This window comes from Nilaparvata lugens, chromosome 12 (assembly GCF_014356525.2).
Source record: "Nilaparvata lugens isolate BPH chromosome 12, ASM1435652v1, whole genome shotgun sequence".
In the NCBI taxonomy this organism is placed as follows: Eukaryota; Metazoa; Arthropoda; class Insecta; order Hemiptera; family Delphacidae; genus Nilaparvata; species Nilaparvata lugens.
In genome coordinates, this window is record NC_052515.1 from 20596388 (window position 1) to 20617811 (window position 21424).

The following is a 21424-nucleotide window of genomic DNA, read 5'->3' on the forward strand; positions in this document are numbered from 1 at the left end:
AACAAACCATTAAAAATCTCAGGACAGGAAAAAAGTGACTTAGGCCACTTTCATTCTCAGGGGCTCATATATGGGCCTTAAATTTATTAGAAAGCTTCCTACTCACTTGAAAAATTGTGAAGATGTCGATGTTTTTGAGAAGGAGTTAAAAAGTTTTTTATGCTTGCAGTATTCTATACCTTAGAAGTTTGTGTGTAGAGAGGGTACCTTTGTGTGATTTTTTCTATTCTTTTTTGTAATACTATATGAATTATAAATTTATGACATTTCCTTTACTCTGATTAGAGTCTCTGGGAAGCTCTAAAAACAAACAAACAAACAATCACTCAACAAAACATTAAAATCAATGTAATTTACCCAGTAAATCACATAAAGTTCAATTTTAACAGTATCCTCTCAAACAATTTGTCAATCTCTGACATTATCATTATTATCATCATCGGTTAATTCATTAAAAATGAATAAATACGTTAACATATTGGAAATATACATAATGTTATGTAATGAATAATAAATTATTGTAGATAAATCAATCAACCGTTGAAAAATTCCGTAAATGGAAATGCGACGTGGCATTTCGTCATAGTAAACCGCAAAGTTGTTAAAAGCAGGCAAAATGAAGCCACCAGTTACACATTGAGTAGAATTTGGTGTGTTGTTAAATGACCAAAATTTTCTCGTAAATAATAGTTAGACGTGTCACAGCTCTATAGACAGACACATTCCTGGATCACAGAGCATAGAATATATACAAATATACTTCGATATAGCATAGAACAAACATACACACATATAGCATAGATGCACATGAATATATATATATATACATACACACACATTCAGTTCATATGTGATGGGATTCCCAATTCTCTCGGGTTGGAGTTGGTTTTTTCGGGTTGGAAAATATTGCCTCAGTAGCCCATCCCGATAGGGTTTGCCTGATTTACGGTCTCACAACTGTTTTGTCACAGTTGTGGTCGCGGTTACGTTCCTGTTACGTCACAGTTACGCACGGAAAACGTAACTGACGTGTTGAGGCCTGAATCCTGCAGCAAGAAACGTTGTTAACTAAATTTGGTGGTTGGGAACATCTGTGTCGAGTGGAGAGGGTTTCTCAAGTACACTTTAACACCTGGTATACATATACTTTAGAATAACACTTCCCTTTTGATTATCTTATCGCATTCAATACATAAAATATTATATTGTTGAATGATATTCAGCTTTCTTCAACTATGGAATCTGTAGAAGTTCACTCTCATTGTATTTTAAGAATACAACATGCTACTTCATTTGTAAAGAATCAGGCTAATGGAAAATATTTGCTTAAAAGTTCTTTGAGAAACTGTCCCGTATGAGGTTAGGTTTTTATAAAAATCCCTAGTGAACTATGGAGTTTTGATAATTTTCCTTTTCATTCAATAAGGATACCTATCACAATGTCATCCACTCTCCCTATTAAAAAGAAACAAAATTTTTTCAAAGTGATTTTAATTCCTAACACTCTTTTCCTCCCAATCACCTTGTGATAAAATGCAATTTGCATTACAACTATATAATATTATTCTTCCATCTACATTGATCGCTGAAGTTTGGATAGATGAATGTCCATTTTGTAGAACAATATCTAAAAAAATCATCTCCATTAACTCTTCAAGTTGATGAAGTGAAGCGATGAGTGAGTGAGATTGGTTGTGATTAGTTTAGATACCGACTGATGATTCAGTAGCAGATACTCAACAAGATAATGTAGAGAAGAGAAAATAAAGAATTAAGGTAAAGATTGTAACTAAGAGAAGAGAGTAAGAATGAATGAGCAAATCAGAGAGAGAATATTGTGCCAATGAGAAGAGAGTCACTAGAAAGAAGAATAAAATAGAAACGACAGAGAAAGTGAGACAACCACCGGACCTTTGTATCCGATTTTCCATGCGTCGCATCGTACGTCGACTGGACACGAGGCATCAAAAAGATTGGAAATTAAATTCCACTTTGCTAACATAATTTTGCGCCAATATCAGTCACAATTAGCGCGAGTCGAGTTGAGTTGGCTCTTCTGCTCGCAACCCGATTATATCAACGGCCAAATTGGCGATTTGGGACTGCTAAAATTCCCTCCATCAACCCCCACCAATCCCCCCATCACCCCGATCCACTCACCCATAAAAAAGGCCGGAAAAAAACCTGTGACTGGCTAATGGTCCGTGACGCGCATTTCAAGTTGATATGGATCGAAGCATTGCGTTCAGAGAGAGAGAGAGAGAGAGAGAGAGAGAGAGAGAGAGAGAGAGAGAGAGAGAGAGAGAGAGAGAGAGAGAGAGAGACGCAGGGTGGAAGAGAGAGAGGCGATGGATGTGTGATTGATAGAAATTGTGTATGTGTGAGTAATAGCATAGAGAAACAATAGCATAAGTAGATATCCCATGGTATAGGGCGTTTATGTCGCAACTTTTGCTGTTATCTCAAGCCGATAGTTTATGTACTTCTTTGACGTGAAGCTGTGTGACACTGGTAGTCTCTCATATTGTGCCGTTCATACACTCTCACCCCAACAAAACAGTAAAATTCGACAATAATCAACAGTAATCGGCTTGAGATAACAATAAAAGTTGCGACATAAACGCCCTATACCATGGGATATCTACTTACGCTATTGTTTCTCTATGATAAAACTTAGCCAAGGTTTAGTATAGATTCCTGTCTATAATAGTACATCATTATAGATATTTAAAAAAAGCATAGATGTAATAGGGAGTGTATAAGATAAAGAGTGACTGAGAGAGTGTTTAGAAGTTGTTGAAGAGATAGCAAAGAGACAGAGAGAGGGAAAGAAATAGATAGTGTGTATGATTCGCTGGAGTTTATCAGTTCTCTTGAAGTCTTGTAGCTTTCCTTCAAAGTTCTGTATTTTGGGCAACATTTATGAAAGTGTTATATAATACTGTTGTTATTAACAAAATATTCCTATCATTTGTTATAGCTGGCAGTGGATGAATATTTCATACTCTTCTTTAGTACTTAGGATTTCGAAATCAAGAGAAAACATGGATGAATGTGAGCTTTTTAGTTTAGGGGTGTGACCTTGAATAAAATAAAATATTGATGACAAAAATTAATAATTAATCATCCTTGAATGAAATAAATGGGGGAATGAAGTGTTCATGTTGGAAAGGATGCCCTGATGCATTGGATTGAAGATTCTTTTGAAACTTGAGGGTTTTTAATTTTTGAGAATGTGTCTACCAACAGAGAGAGGTGAATGTCCTTGGAGTATGATGAGAGTTCTTGAAATAGGTGTTTATGATAGATGGACTAGAAGCTAGAAGCTGTAATGTATCCTACTCAAATAGATTAGAAAAAAGAGGGAGATTGAAAAAATGTGTATCCTTGTCAATATTCATCTCATTAAAATTCATAAGACGTGTTAACGTGATAACCTGTTCCCAAGAATTGGGATAAGATTGCTATAAAATAGGCTGGAAGGCATCCAGTACTACTTCTTTGAAAGATAAGAACTATCACTTCGAATTATTTATGAGAAATATTAATAGAGTTTGTAAAAGATCACTTAGTTATCCTGCTGAAAGAGTGAACTCTATGCACATTTCTGTGGAACTATCATGTGTTATCCGTCGAAGATTTCTATGAGAAAATTTTCAAATTTATTTATTCAACTAACTATCTGATTCCATTTACTAGAAGAGATGAGAAATTAGATGAAATGTATTAGATATCTCATTTTTATAATCTTCTCCTTGTCACAATCTTTTTTCGAAGATTCGCAATTATCATGGCAATCTGGACTAAAGACTGCTGCTGCATTTGAAAGAAATGTTTTTACACGGACTGGCGTATCTTGTGGTGAGGTCTACATACACGTGCATCTATTTAAAGAATACTTTGATGAATTTGTCAATCCATTATGAAGAAGATAACTTTCTCTAATCTAGAGAAATAGATGATCCCATGTAAATACTGTTGTACTAGAACAAAAACAAGACTTCATTCTGAGGAACAAGTAATTGGTATTGCTGAACAAATTTGCCCATCAAAGGATCTTCAATGAGTTTTATCATGACTGTCAAAGACCACACTGTATTATCTTATCAGACGAGGTCTCTCTTCTCCCAAGGTTACCAAGTAGAACTTTCTATTCGGAAAAAGGTTACCAATTTACCAAGGTTCGAATTTATTGACCGTGAAAGACTCATGACTAAAGCTCATTCCGCCAAGAGCAGCCAACGAAAAAAGACCAAAGCAAAGAAGACGTCGCAAGGAGCACCAGAAAAAGAACAGCTGTCCCAAGAGAAGAACCCGAAAAGAGTAGAGGAGCGGGAAACGGGAGGTTTTCTTTTTTGTGAAGCCCGTTTGGTAGGGAGATGTCTTTTAATGTGATGCAAATTGCATCTTAGCTTTGTTCAAAGCTTGACAACACTCAATTTTACGTGGTAGGAAAACGATAGGCTCTGTATTATCCTTATCCCAACATTGAGAATCTTTCTTTTTCATCAGTCATCTGTCTTTCCTTATATTATTCTCGTTTATTCAACCAGAAATATCAACAGTAAGATCAACTTATTCTATAAGAATACTTGAGGCACAAATTCGAATTCATTTCAATTTGCTATACTGAACCACACATTTATAAAATAACGAGCCATCAATTGCAGGTGCTACGTCAGTATCAATCTCTGGTAAAGCAAAACTGAATGAGTACAGAGTTTTAGAATATAGACTACGTATTGTGCATCCGATATGATTACTACTTCATAGTAGGGTTGATTCATTCCCAGACATATAATGGTACTAAAAATAAATGTAAATATTCACAAATAACGGATAAAATGTTTACAATTCACCTTCACTTCAAGGGAGGATACAAACATATCCTGAATTTCACTGTACCCATTTCGAGCTTGGAATAAGACTGTTAATAATTTAACTGATTGAATTTGCAACATATTTCATCAACAATAATATTACATAGAGAAACATCTTTGGAATTGATACTTCATGGTTTATACTGTAATCAATCTATTAAGCTTTCTTTATTCTGATGAACATTAAAATGGCGAGTGATTATAAGACAATCATTGAGATATACTTACACTTCCAATGATGTTTTTCTACAATTCAATAGATAAAGACGAACTCAAGCTGGGTTTACACCAAAGTTATTAACAAAATGTTAATATCTTAATCCTTTTAGATTCTATTAGATTGGACGGAGCTAGACAAACACATAATGTTCATCATGTATGTGAAAAGTTATGTTCAATCTAATAGAATCTATAAGGATTAATTTATTGAAATGTTGTTAATAATTTTGTTGTAAACGCAGCTTTGAACCAAGAGTTACAAAAAGGAAATAATTGTGGGTTGTGGGTTGCAGGATGCACTAATGAAGATCAGCTGTGATTCTGATTCACCTGTGCCTACTAGGCTAATCCGGGATTGCAATTAATTCCAGTACACGCAATCTATTCGCAGCATAAGACTATTGATGTCTGATGCTATGAATACACTTTGAATCATTCGATAACAGAATTCCATCAGTTTGAAAACACAATTACTTCCAGAGCCGAAACACACGTCCATAATACTGAGAACGATATCGATCCCAATCGATGTTCGAAAATGAGTCTGATTGGCCGCTTTCCACGTTTGAAAATTTTCCAACCGATTTTCCATCCTGAACGACCATTTCCCGAGTTTGAATTTTCCGGCCTCTCGAAAATCAAATAACGTTATATGCCTATAGACTACATTCACCTCATACATAGATCGGATCTTGAACCCATATATCGGCCATATGTACAAACATGTACGTACCTGGGCATAATTCTCTACATGGATCTATATTATGTATTTGTAATGAATGTGGGTTTGAGAAGGGACAGAATGAGTGCAGGTGGAGAGCATATATTGCCATAATTAGATATCAGTCATTAGTGTCAAAATTTTGAGTTGACTCTCATTAAGGGTGAGTACTAAAGAATGGGGAGGGGGTGAGAGTTGTGAAAATGAGGAGCGGGCAAGTAAAGGGTTCACTTTCATTCAGTAAACAAAATTTTCATTCACAAATGTTTGGGAACAATAATAATTAGTGTACAGAATATCAATTTATGTGCTTTATGAAATCTTAATACACCCTCTCCATTTGGGTTGAACTTCCACTGTATAAGTCATAGGCTTTTACCTTGGACTTGGGGACTTGGGAGAACTTGGATAAGGAGGAAAACTGAATTGATTCGTAGTCCTATTGGAATACCTATAAACATCCTATTGGAATACCTATTAAAATCCTATTTGACAGAGTTTATTTGAATTTATCACTGCGGTAGAAACAATTGGGTACTATCAAAGGCTTTAAATTTATTATCCATATAATCATGAACAAAAAGCACAAGACATAATATATATTTGAAAGGTTGAAAACAAAAAAATAACTCAACATTCGAAAATCGTGGAAATATGATAAGAATATATTGATTTATTGATTGATAGATTTAATGCCATCATGAAGAATGAAGTTAGAGATCTTGGTCCTTTCTGCCTCACAACACTTCATATTACATACAAAAAGAGACAAAACTACAGTGAATTGAAGAAAACATTCAGTAAGAGACAGAATAAGGGAATTGAAATTAGTACAAGTGCGAATAGATAAGACAATGACCAACTTCAATGATTTTAAGCGAAGTTTTGAGAATTTGAAAATTCGAACATGAAAAATGAATTGTCCTACTTATCTTTTACTTTCCTTGCCCTATTACCATAGGTAAGGAAAGTATTGTTTTCCGAAAAAATTAAGGTTCCCCAATTTCTAAATTTCTATACGTTTCAAGGTTCACTGAGACCAAAAAAGTGGTTTTTGGGTATTGGTCTGTATGAAATGTGTGTGTGTGTGTGTGTATGAGTGTATGTGTGTCTGTTTACACGATATCTCATCTCCCAATTAACGGAATGACTTGAACTTTTGAACTTAAGGTCTTTACAGTATAAAGATCCGAAACGAACAATTTCGATCAAATGCGATTCAAGATGGCGGCTAAATGGCGAAAATGTTGTAAAAAAACAGGATTTTTTGCGATTTTCTCGAAAACGGCTCCAACGATTTTGATCAAATTCATACCTAAAATAGTCATTGATAAGCTGTATCAACTGCCACAAGTCCCATATCTGTAAAATTTCAAGAGTTCCGCCCCATCGCTGCAAATTTTTATTTCGAATTCCTAATTATCAGGCTTCAGATACAATTTAAACAAAAAAAATTAAAAGATTAAGATTCAGAATGAAAATCTCTAAAATTTATGTTTTGAAATTCGAGAAAATATGATTATTCAATTGCAAACTGTTGACAACTGTTGATTCTATTAAATCATTTACTATGAAGAGATAGCATACTTCGTGTGTCTCCAGCGTTATTGTCCTGCCACCAAATTCAAATTGAAATTCATTTATTGCATGAAATAAATACAAATTGAATATACTTCACAGTTAGTACAATTTCAAATAAACCAACATGTACAATTATAGGTTGTAATCTATCGCACTTGATCAAAATAAGTATTGTACAATAAAGATATGATAATCCTTATGATACAAAAGTGAAAAGAAAAGAAAAATTAACATGCATCTCGTCCACGAAGGCTTAAGCCTGTGTGTTGAGAGGAGTCTGTTCTTTATTTAGAATAAATATGTTTGTGGTTTGAGAAGGATAAAGTAATTCTTTACTTTATAAAACTAAGTAAAAACTAATACTACTAGTAAAAACTAAATAAAGTAATACTGAATCCTTGAATAGTTAATTCTTGAATGATAATGAGTTTAATAATTATAGAAAAATTACTGAGAGGATGATACACCTCGAGAGCATTGATGCAACCCAATGAAGAACCTGTCACTGGAAAAGTATAAGTTATAAACAATGTATACATGAAGCATTAAAGAAGAAAGAAGAAATAAAGAAGAACTAAATGGACAGATGAAAACTGTAATATAATTTGACAACTACAACTTTTTAATAAAAAGTTTGATGATGTTTACGTTCCGGCTCATTATATATTACATGGCTAAGACATTGTTATAGTAAAGGTATAGCCACACTACGTGTAGATTACGGGATTTTAAGTTGATAATAAGTTATAGGTAATTTGAATGAATAATTATGGCTTCTATGTTTTCGCTACCAATCTCCCTCAACCATATTTTGATGTGTTTTTCATACGCATAGGGTGAACAGTTATGGGCATTACGAAGAGTGGAAGGAATATCTCTGTTTAAAACTTGTGCAAAATAGTGACTGTTTGTTTTAATAAGTCTCGGAATTTCAATGCCAATGGAATTTGCTGAGCGTGTTGCGTGATTGTGATTTATATTTTTTAAACATATTATCACTGTTTACACGAATGTAAAGGAGTAAGCTTCTGACATACAGTTGTCAAATGTCAAGTACATTAAACTCATCATATATTCCATTAGTCGGAGTGCGAATGGGTTTACTAAGAGCTGTTTTTATTATGCGTTTTTGAGTGATGACTATAGGATTCAGAATTGATTCATACGCTCCTCAATAGGCTAAAATTCCGGCTGTTATAACAGATTGAACATAGGCAAAAAATATACATTTCTTAAATCATCTTTCGATAGAAATTGACGTAAATTTAAGAAAATGTAGATGGATCTGCGTATCAGCAGCTGGCTCAGCGTTTGACCAGCTGGCTCAGATCTTTGAATAGTAGACTAGATATGCGCGTGAACACTAGCATCAGGTGATCAATTTTTATAACGACAAGGAAAGTTGTGTGAGTGTTCCACACCGGATTTTCTACCTGTGCGTGAGTGATGAGATAATGATGAGACGAGAATGGTGGCTTATGAGATGATGAGAGGATGACGTATGTAGTAAACAGACAACCATTTGATAAGTGGAATTCGAACCCACCGAAGAACATCATATCAAAGGTTGATACGCCTCATACTACTTTTATCGGAGTTTTCAAATGAAATATAGTAGAGGAACTCATAAGGCATAGGCATTTACATTCTTCATAATACAGTTTGATCTTTCGAATTAATAACCATTCAAAAGACTCTCTGAGAATGATGAAAAACAGAAGGAGGAGAGGAGAAGAACCAAATATTCGAGAATGAAGAGGAATAAAGGAATCAAAAGTGATGGTAATTATTTACAAATACGTACGCAGCTCCAGAGCAAAACAAGCCTTCATAAAGATATAATATGCAGTTCTATAGAGAAGAACGCCTCTCACAGAACTGACCTGGTTATTTTATACAAAGCAAATGATCATGAAAATGACCACCGTTATGAGTCTCAACCCTTTTCCCATAATTCCTTCATATAAATTCCATAACACCCACACATAACGCCATCAAAACCCTTTTGACTCATTCACACTCCAAATTTCCATTTCGCTTTTAGATGATCTGTTCTTGCTCCTGTCTCCTATGTGAAAGCATCTGAAATTCTATTGGATCAACCTCCAAAGCTACATATTTTATGGTTTGAAAACGTCATTTGATTAACAACCAATGGACTATAACGGGATTCACTTCATATTGTCGGCAACAGGTGAAACAGTGGCATTGATGTTTTTATAAGTAATGCTGACATTTTATGTTAATCTCACCATATTACCGGTACATGACAATTTAAGCTGATTAAAACAGAATCGCCTAGCTCAACCTTGTAGAAATTGGAACAGGGAAAAAGGACACTTGTGGACATAAGCTTGTTGTGACTCCCCTTCAATGAAATTATTGTAGTTGATGAGGTAAATTGAATAAATCAATCGAAATTGATCCAGATTCAATGAGAACGGATTGAGGATGGGTAGAATTATCAATTCAAGGAATATAATATCAATCATATTATATTTTTGAAAATTTATTCGTTTGCATCATTCAATAAATTAATAAATGAATATCACCCATAAACACTTACGTAATTTCATGTGGAGTTTGGAAGATTCGTTTTTTGAAGAAATGAAAACTATTGATGAGGAAATAATAAAATAGTGATGTATGGAATCATATTCTTGTTCCATTGTAACAAGATTGCAGTGATAAATATCATCTATGAGTATGATCCACACGATTCTTTTCAATTTGAGGATTTTCTGGTCCATCAAAATAATAAATTGTGATAATGGGATTGGATGAAACTGAACTAATTTAAACAATCTGTAGATCTACAGATTCTCTCCTTTGTAGATAAGGAAACAAGATATTATATGAGCTGCGCATTTAATTAGAAGAATAAAATGGTGGCAAATATAAATAAACTGCAGAATGTATTTGACACTCTGCACGTGATACAACTGCAGTGTGCTAATTTGAGACAGGAAGCTTGCATATCTGTTGCTCGTGAAAATACAAAAACTCTTTGTACTGTGTTTGAGAAATATTGGCGATATCTTGTATTATTTGTGATAGTAGCTGGACGTTTTTTTTGACAATTTGCCGTTCAGTAAACAGAGCCTACAAATAAAGTCATTCCTAAACCACTTGACAATTTTGTGATAATATCCTCCCTATCTCTAACTGTGGCAAATAATATTGTACTTGTTGACTGGAAAAAGTATTATTTTATTAGGAAGGAACACTGAACAGATATTCAATTGAATTGGAAGGAGTTCTTTCACCAACATAACTTACAGTCATCAATTGAAATAATGTAGGTAGCAACATTGAATGGATGAACGGAAAAACGGATTCTGAATGAATCAAACCTCGGAATGAATTAAGAAATCGTCATCCATTTTATAGTTCAAGATTAATCCAATATTATTGTACGATTTTGTGATAAACCCATAACTTTTTGAATTGAACTCTTGTTGGTGCAATTATAATTTTACTGAAGTAAATTCTATGGAGGCTGTATACACCACCTCAGTTTGAACCAAGGTACTTGGAGTACATTAATACAATGTATTCTAGGTGCATTGGTTTGAACAAAGATAGATCAGCTGTTGGTTAAAACTCAAAATGTTACACAATATAATGAATGTGACAGTATCTTCATGTGATTTTATATTATACTCGCTTCGCTCGCCATATTCGTCTAGCCTTGGATCGTCCAAGAATGAGATCAGCAGGCTCGCTTCGCTCGCCTGCATTTTTCATTTCAGCATTTTTATCATATGTTGGGACGATCCAGTTGGGGGTCCAGACTAAACGTCTGGCTAAACGGATATTGCGAGCAAAGCGAGCCTGACGGCTTTTAATATAATATTCCCAGGAATAGCTCTGATTGAAGTAGCAGTGCCCAATCAATTTTTCCGCGATAACTGCATTTCAATCTTCAACTTGGTGCCAACCTAACAAAGTCAACTCAACTTAATGCCAACCTGACAAAATTATTAATTTAGTTACCAGTTAACAACTGTTTCGAACAGGTACTCTCTCTAGATTATAGTTCTATATTGACATATGGTATGGACATTTTTATCAATATTATAATTAAAAGAATAAGAAGAATATATATGCTAAAAGACGAATTTTAAACCCTTAAAAACCACCCTTTGAGTTAAAATATTGCCAAAAGATTTCTTAGTGCGCCTCTAAAGGGCCAACTGAACATACCTACCAAATTTGAACGTTTTTGGTCCGGTAGATTTTTAGTTCTGCGAGTGAGTGAGTGAGTGAGTGAGTGAGTCAGTCAGTCAGTGAGTGAGTGCCATTTCGCTTTTATATATATATATATATATAGATGCATTCAAATTGAGCTGACAGCATTAAGCTCGAAGACTATCAATTGATTCCAGTATAGGATTGATCATTAACCAATCATAATAATTATTGTGATATGAGGGAAAATCCCAACAATATTTCAACTTTTCAAGAGAGCACGCGAACACTTTCAAACTGGAAACCGAACACTCCATTTAAAAATATCGATCGTATCTTGAAAAACTCCAGTCTGCTTTAATTGTTGCTAGTACGGTTGCCCCACATGTTCCACAATTTCATAAAAATTGGATTGTCATTCCAATCCAAAATCAAAAATTTCAATGAACACTGAATTTTTTCAATCTTTAGAATCTTGGAGCAGTCTGTAACACAGTTGACCCAAATTGTTGCCCAGTATCACAAACTTGGAGACAAGGTCAATAGCCCTGTCAACTCTGTCAAGTAAATGAAAATTGATGCATATCATTTGTCTGAAGATGTCGAATGAAAGAGGAAAATTCATGAAAGGTGAATAAAATTCAGAGGAAAAGACGAGAGGAGATTGGTTGTTGAATATTTAATAGCAGCTGTCTCTGAATCAGGTAGAGTAGAGCTATAGTCAGTTTCACTCTAAACTGTCAGCATTCGTTGAATGGGAAGTGCAGGCTTTATTTACAAGGAATGCTGACATCTGTTGGTGAATCTCACTGGAGCAGCCTGTTTGGAGAGAGGGGCAATTCGAAAAAAATAAAGGCAGACGCTTTCAATGGATAGCCTTTTAAAAAATAATGCACGACGAGACTGACTTTTTTTAATTTTCTTTGTCATTTTTTGAAAGCTGTGAAATAGAGTGCTTGACGAATGGTGTTGAGGGAGGGAAGGTGATACAACAGTTGAGAGAGGAGAAATGAGAAATCAAGGAGGGGTAAAAGAAGATTGATTGATTGATTGAGTACTTTATTTATATAGATTACAATATATACTGGCTTATACACTTATATACAATAGCTCACAATACAGCAAAATTATAGATGAATTTACATAATATAGACTAAGAAAATAATTATTGAACTGTATATGATATGAAAAAGTAATTTGTAATATAATAACTATAGATAATTGTATTGTTATGCATCTACATAAATTGGCGGAGCTATTAGAAGAAAGAGAATGTGTGAAGTACATAACACAGTAGTGGAATACATAAAGAAGTATTGGTAGAAAGTTGAAAGTATATGGATAAATGTGATAGAGAAGTGAGAAGAAGCTTACAAAAATACATGAGGGGAAATAAAAGATATACAAAACAAGACATTGAGATTTTCAACAGAAGAGAACAGGAATGAAGTGAGAGACAGACAGAAAGAAGTTGTGTGAGAAGGACAGAAAAATAATAAGCAAATAATTCAGTGAAGTCATTCAAAGAATAGTTGAGAGTAAAAGAGAGGAGAAGAAAAGAGTGGCGAATCAATACTGTGAGAATGAACAAAAAGACAGGTGAATAACAAGAAAATTGAATGAAACATAGGCCTACGAGATGGGAGTTAACACAGTGAGAAGATGGACAACATAACACTAATTGTCCTGAAAGGAGATATGTTTTCATGGGAATTGAAAAGGTGAAGTATGGAATAATATCATAAAGCTTGAAAAAAGAAGAAGAAGAAGAAGAAGAAGAAGAAGAAGAAGAAGAAGAAGAAGAAGAAGAAGAAGAAGAAGAAGAAGAACAACAACAACAACAACAACAACAACAACAACAAGTCGAAGAAGAAGAAGGAGAAGAAGAAGAAGAAGACAGCTGAAATAGGATTGATTGATTGATTGAGTACTTTATTTATGTAGATTACAATATATACTGGCTTATACACTTATATACAATAGCTTACAATACAGCAAAATTATAGATGAATTTACAAAATATAAATTAAGAAAATAATTATTGAGCTGTATATAATATGGAAAAAACAGTTTGTAATAACTATAGATGAAATATATAATATTGTTATGCATCTACATAAATTGGAGCTTTTCATTCTTCGGAAAGAATATTCGAAGTATTCGTCCCACAAACTCTCTACCAAACACATAGGATTGAATGCCAAATAGTGGAGAATTAAATAATTGCTTTCAAGCGGATAAAGAACTCTAGGTCCTTACTACCACACGGTCCTCTCTGCCACAGAACCCTTGAAGATGTAGAAGATGTACACAGAAGAATACACAGCAGAATAATACGATAAGGGAAAAGAGGTTTATTTTCATCCAGCATTATAAAAAGAAGAAGAAGAATGTCAGGGACTGAATTACACATCATGACAAAATGACAAACATAATCAAAACTATAAAGATATAGGTAACAAAAGAAGAGAGTAGTGTGGAAGTTTGAATAGTACGTGAGAAACGTTATGAAAGGAAAAGGAGCTAAAATACGATTAAGAACATGCAGGAGTATGAAAAATATGAAAGAGAAAAGAGCAGAAATCGACGCTCACTTAACTTTCGGCTGCCTATCTTCTATCAAAGATTATCACACAGAAAATTCCAGATTCTGACTCCTCTCTTCCTTCCTAGCTACCAATTGAGCATCCCTGGTAAAAAGCTATCAACAAATTCTTCCACTACATTGATTGCCACAATTGCGTTTTCAACTCTTGATCATCATGTTGATCAACTACGGCATGGAAAAAGTATTCACTTGTAAATAGCCTCTACAATTTGATAGCTTAGGGCATGCCTCAAAGCAAGTGTAGCAAGGGCTGCAATTCAACGCTGCACAGTTGTTGCATGACACATTTTTTTTAAGCATTCTTGAAGGATCACATCTACATCTGAGTGGCATCAATCGTTTTGATTGATATTGATAGAATGGCTTTGTGATGGAAACCTCTTGTCTTGTGAATAAATTGGTTCTATAGTTTTATTTTATTTTTTAACAGAAGTAAATTCTCCAAAGAAGGTCTAGAGCTGACCTTACAAACTTTCCAACCATTCTAATAAAACTTCAACTCACGAACAACACTGGAAATCTCTGAAAATCTTACAATCCATTTACTCATACTAACATGTATGAGATTAGTTTATTCATACTAACATCAAGAAATTAGCTTTTTTCATACTTTCAAATCAAGAAATATTCCATCATCGAATCTGATACTTCATACTTCATATTTTCATTCATATCATCATGTGCATTGGAAGGCACTATTTATAATGAAATTCCACTTTTTTAGTATCAAATCGAGATATACTTCATCTTTGAATCAGCTACGTCATCTTTTTATACATACTATCATGAAGGTAAATTAAAGTGCACAACTTAATCAAGACATTCATATTTTTCTAATAATATCAAATCGAAAGATACTTATCATTTTCATCTTTGAATCAGATAGAATATAGTTCTCACAATAACCTCTCAATCATTAGCTCATACTAGAATCGTCTAATATACATAAATTGTATGCACAGAACACCCTCAACCGTTAATGTAGGCCTACTAATGACACACCTATTTCCAGATTTCAGAGCTTGAACGTCATCATTCTGCCCTATGGTGAGATACACTTCAGATGCTGACTCATTGGCTGAATGGAGAGCATTAATGGTATTAGTGCTGACAGTTTCAAGTGAATCTAACTGGTCGGCGACATAAAAATGACAGATACATTACATGGAAACCATTCGCAGGAAGAAAAGCGCGGTGATACATCAACGGTGAAAACAGTGAAGTGGCCACTCCAAGTGATGAACGGTTCCAGAAAAACGTTTCTCCCCTGGAAACGGTTACACAACCGTTAAACATCGTCTAAACATACCGCCCACACTTTTAGAACGCGCCTAGAGGAGTGCTCCTCCATCTTGCACGCCCATCTAAAGACAGCACAGCCAGGAGCAGGACGGCTCGATTAAATACAGCACACTTTGTGTGGAAGTGCTTTTTTCGAAGTAAGAAGTCGGGGAGCTATAAATCCGCGACTCTTCAGTGGCTCTTGTGTTTATGGCGGTAAACCGCTGTCATCCTTTAAAATACCGTTTATCCCTGGATTGTTGTCTTATTTTCAAGATTCTCTTGATTTCTTTCGGTTACTATGGATTCTTTCTCACATAAAACAAATACTTTTTCGTCAATGGTGTGTGATTCTCAGTGTTGATGTTATTTTTTAGCCTGAAAGTTTTGTATTTACAGTGACGAACATAATTACTATGATAGATTCCCAGGTCAATATTCTAGACATGCTAATTCCTATCATTTTTATTTTCTCGGGAAAACTTTGTACAGGGCAAACCGATTTCCAAGGTTCTACTACATTAATCATTCAATCTCAGAATTATTTCACTTTAATCTACTGTTGAAAACTCCTCGTAACAATTAGTTTAAAGGTGATGGTTTCTTGATCCATTCCGAGCTGCTATGTATTAACACACTTTTTTATGTATTTAAACACGACATGCAGTCAATTATTAAGTGGATATATAAAAGCTTTTGCTTACTGACTGAAGTACTTTCGATCGTCTAGCGATCATTTTCAACAAACAGAATAAGTTTAATAATAGGCTAATTATTCATTGATTAGCATTTGAATAAATTCAATTTATCATTATCGTTGATCGAGGGCCCTCTAAAAAAATAAACATTCTTAAATAATATAACTCACTGCGGAGATAATTTTTAATTCAGCGTGGCTCCCGTCTGATTGTCTTCCATCCGAAGAATGGACATTGATATGTCCAAAGCTCCGCCAATTTATGTAGATGCATAACAATATAATTATTATCTATAGTTATTATATAACAAATTGCTTTTTCATATCATATACAGTTCAATAATTATTTTCTTAGTCTATATTATGTAAATTCATCTATAATTTTGCTGTATTGTAAGCTATTGTATATAAGTGTATAAGCCAGTATATATTGTAATCTACATGAATAAAGTACTCAATCAATCCATATAACAAATTGAAGACAGTTCTTATTGGGAATGAGTTGGATACCAACACTGCTAGCTTAGTCACAGATCACAGTTGCTGGTCACACTGTCAGCTTATCGAACAGCATAACAAGAAATGAGAGGACAAGTCGACTTACCAAATCAACTTACCGATAATTATTGATCATTCAAGGAACCGAATCCTTTAAATATTTATTATACTTTTGAAAATCCGTTAATAAACCCGTTCTCTAGATACCCTCATCTCTCATCGATCATCATAATTCCAATAACACTTGCTATACGAAAACCTGGAGTTCATCACACACAGCCAAAAGATAAAAAATAAGCCTTCGAATGTCATCCCCGTGGCTAGTTACACACACATCGATTTTTGGTCGTACGATATTTTGTCGTCACTATGAATTCTATGAGATTAAACGGAACTTGGCAAACATCATATGTTTGAAATCATCTGTTCAATCTAATAGAATTTATAAGGACGGTAAAATATCGTACGACCAAAAATCGATGTGTATGTAACTAGCCTTAGGGTTAATAAGTATTATACAGTGATGCCAATCAAATTTCATTCCAGCTGTTCCCCCTGTTTCAAAAATTTCAACTCAAGAATCTTCAGGTTAGATCATATAATATTAATTCGGGGTCTTTTTGATAATAATGAGTCAAATGTATTTATTATTGTGATCCTGTCTGAACCACATGATTTCACGCAAGAAAGCTTGATGCATTCTTGTTGGTGTATTTTCTTGGCTTAACAACTGATCATTCTGATCTCAAGTCAAAATCTTCCGTATTTTGTGATATTATAAAGATGTTGCAAATAGCAATCAATTTATAGGAATAACCACACATTATTGCACTTTATGCTGTAATCTAGTGAATCAACAGATGGACTCAACAAATAGTGAGTTAGTTTTAGAAAACGTATTCGTGAGCTGGAATATGAACTGAAGATCATTGAATTTTTCAGTGAACAATCTCCTCATTGGATATAAATTTATTTTGAAAAATTTGATTTTTCCAATTTAAGATCCCATGAAAAACGCTTTCTACGAATTCCCATTGAAGAACTCATTGAATTTTCCATTGAAAAACCCTTATTTCTCCTTTCAAAATATATCGTAGCTTTGTAAAACAATGATTTTAGAATTTCAGAGAATAGCATACCACTGAATAAGCTCTCCTATAGATTTTCTATTTATCCAAACAACTCGAACTGGAAGAATGGTTTACAAGGAAATTCCGGTGTTAAGATGTCGGAAGAATTAGAGAGAACATCGGCCAGATTTCCCGTTTAACGTTGAAGAGAAGCGAGAGAAAGCAAAGCTTTTCTGTGAGTGTGAAAGCGCTTTTCCTGCGTTAATAATGCTCCGGAAAAGTGGCCGGAAAAACTACGAGCCGCCCCAGTGACCGCACCACACACTTTTACGGAAAATATTTATTAGTCTGGAAAGTACGAGGCCAACTGTTGTTTTAGCGCTCGCATTGCAAGTGCAAGAATTCGAAATGGATGGCGACTGCCTACCTAAGCGGTCACTACACCAACACCAACTGTGCGCTGCAAATGAGAACGAGAGAGAGAGAGAAAAAAAAGAGAGAGGAATTGGGTTTGTGAGTGAGCACAAAAGAAATGACAATAGTTGTCAGAGAATCACTGCGAGAAAGAGAAAGATAAATATGAGAGAATAAGGTATGAAATGAGAAAAGTAAATGTAAGAAAGAAGAGAGCTCGAAGGAAGAGATAAAATTAGAAGAGAGAGAGAGGTAGAGTGAGATGGTATAATGAAAAAATGGTGATCGAGTGAGAAAAATGTACATTGGGAAATGTACAATAGGAGCACTTATTGTCCAGCGTATGAGGAGAAGAAAAGCTCGTGAGCGGAAGGCAATTATTTGGAAAGAAGCATTCGATTAGATCAGAGGTTTTTATTGATGTATGTTACAATATATACTGGCTTATACATCAATTCACCATGAATCACAATATTGATAATTATTCAACTAATTTTGCAAAGTAATTACTTGCAAATGAGGAGAAGAATTGAGGGAAAGAGAGAGAGAGGGATCAAATTATAGATGGAACAAGATAGGGATTGAGAAGAGAAGTGAAAAACACGGTCTTCCAGACAAGAAATACATGAGTGGGAATGACTTGTAAGAGAAAGCCAAACTACGTGAGAAATCTAGAAATATATGACAAGAAGGAGTGAAAAGGAGGAGGGAAAACGCTTTTAGAAGACATTATATTTCTTGGAAGAATCTAATAGACTATTTTTCTGTCCTATACTTTTCTCATCTTGAAAGAATTCATTCCACAATAATTCTCATCGAAAATTATATGAAGCATCAGTTTATACATTTGATGCTTTCATTACAAAAAATATGCTAAGAACACTTTAACCGAAACACCGGTCTGTGAGACCAGAGGCAAAATTACTTTTTCTATAGTGGCAACATTGTGAATCAAAAATTGCTGCCCGCTCTAATACCTTTTCTCTCACTATTCCTCAACATTCTCCAACAATGCTCGTTAGTTCTCAACTCACGGTTATCAAGTAAACATCAATATATATTGAAAACGTATCGGTATCAGCTACCGAATCTTTTGCATAAAGTTTATTTCTTACCGGTCTAAAATACCGTATGCTTCGACTAACAAAATTTGTTAAAAACATTTAATATTCAATTTTTTTCTTATGTTTTTCTCTTTATTATTTCGGTATTATTTAGATGTTTCATTTGAAAAACAATTTTTTGTTATTTAGAAAACAGTAGTTTAGGAAAATCGATGACAATCGATGAGTTATCAACCTCTAATATATACAAGCCCCAGACTTTGGAACTTGTATCAATAGGATGCTTTACAATGGAGTGTCACAAGATAAACATTTACTTGACGAAATAGATGATTCAGACAACGACCACTATAGTTATTTATGAACTTTTCTTGCTAATAAAATAATGATGTGAAAATAACTGAAGGCTGAAAATGTTTGCTCAAACAATATTTTCAATTATTACCTTTCAGTTTTTCTATAAACCTATATTGATTAATATTTCTCCATTATTATTGTTCTGAGTAGTAACTGATAGTATATCTTACACGGATTTTAGTATTGTGTGTTTTCGTACATCCAACATTATACATTTATTACATATCAATGTTTCCAAATTTTTTTCTATCGTTCCATCACTTAATTTGCAACTTAAATCTAGATTATACTCAACTATAATTGAAATTTACCATTGAAAAATATTTAAATTTTTATTTGGTAGAAAAATATCAAATTAACACTTTAAGCAAGACCCGGTTTGTGAGACCGGATGTTTCGGTTTGGGTCAGTTCTGACCATTTTTCGGTTAGAGTGTTAAGACACCAATATGAAAATGGATTGAAATAGGTAGGTATTACATTTGATGTAGTCTTTCTTACCAGTTCTTTGAAGTAAAAACGTGTGACTGGCCTCGAACGCAGCTCCTGTTAACGTTGTTTTCAATCTGCAATATTTCAATGACGATGTATTGATCTGTAAAGGAGAAGATGGACATGATAGTCACAGAAATAAATAATCTTTCCAAATTACATGATTGATTTCTGAAGTAATACATCAAAATAATTAATGTTCGATTATTCGATTGTTGTTAAAACATAGGCCATATATGATCTAAGTATTTGCATAGAAACCTACTATTTTTGAAGCCACTCCTCTGTCATTCCAGACTACTTTCAAGCTGAAGAATGCAGTACATGTCAATGTTTTTCCTGTTAAAGAGCATCAAGCGCTACATCCCCCATTAATGAAAACAAAGTGAAATATCAAGGGTCGTATGATAGACAAAATATGTCTGGCCCACTGTCTGAGTGCTAATCTGACACCTGACTGACTTTGAAGCAATGCGGGGGTTGAATTGCAAATCTGACGGACAAACTGATCGAATTGGTTGATTGATGGATGTCGAACATCGCTTTGACTAGTCCGACTAGACTATTCAACAAAATATTCAAAACTCCAACTGTGAATGTGGGTTGAAACTTATAGTCACAGCAACTACCTACATCCTAACAATGTCAAGTTCTCAAGAATACTGTATATGTTGATTGAGTCCCATGGCATCAACATTGTCCCATGGCAGATTGTTGGAATTCCATAAATATTTTAGAACTAATTTTATGGAAAGATGTGTGAGAGTGAACAAAATATTGAGAAAACTCTGAGTGTATGCTAAAATAAATAAAATTAAAAAAAATAAAATAAAATGTTTATTTCCCAAAAAAAAACTAAAACTACAACATCAATTACACAAGATATTAGATAAATTACAATTACATACAATAGTTAGTTACAAAAATTCTTATAATGTGTCCTCTACTTGTTTAGTTTTTTCTGTGTGGAAATTGACCTACTCTACTATGGCGTACCATGTTCTAGAGTGGGTTTTGTTTGTTTTTTGTTTTTTTGTGCGTATTAATAATAAGCGTATTAATAAACACTAATAAGTTAGTGTTTAGTAAGTCATTAGGTGTTGGAACAAGTCACTGTAACTACCTAACTATTCTCTTTAAGTTTTTATGTTTCTTGAGTACGATCACAGATAAAAAATTATTCAATAAAATGAAACTGTTGATTTCTGAATAGACGTTGTATACTCAAGTGATATTAAAGAATTCACCTGTGAATGTAGGTTCGGAATCTACGGGTCACTCCAACTAACAATGACTAACATAATGTTCCCAAGTTTCTATGAATCTATCTTTAATTTGAGTTAGATTTAACG

The 21424-nt window shown here is 34.0% G+C and overlaps 1 protein-coding gene across 6 annotated transcripts in view; it reads right to left on the bottom strand.

Annotated features, from left to right (window-relative positions):
- LOC111043557 (chondroadherin) overlaps positions 1–21424 on the bottom strand; it is a 104140-nt gene that overhangs the window by 57118 nt on the left and 25598 nt on the right. For 5 of the 6 annotated variants that reach the window (XM_022328539.2, XM_039439096.1, XM_039439097.1 and 2 more), the window contains one exon: positions 20082–20175. The gene's annotated coding sequence lies outside the window, so the exon portion shown is untranslated. The remainder of the gene's footprint in view (positions 1–20081; positions 20176–21424) is intronic. The other variant, XM_039439099.1, reaches the window with a different exon arrangement.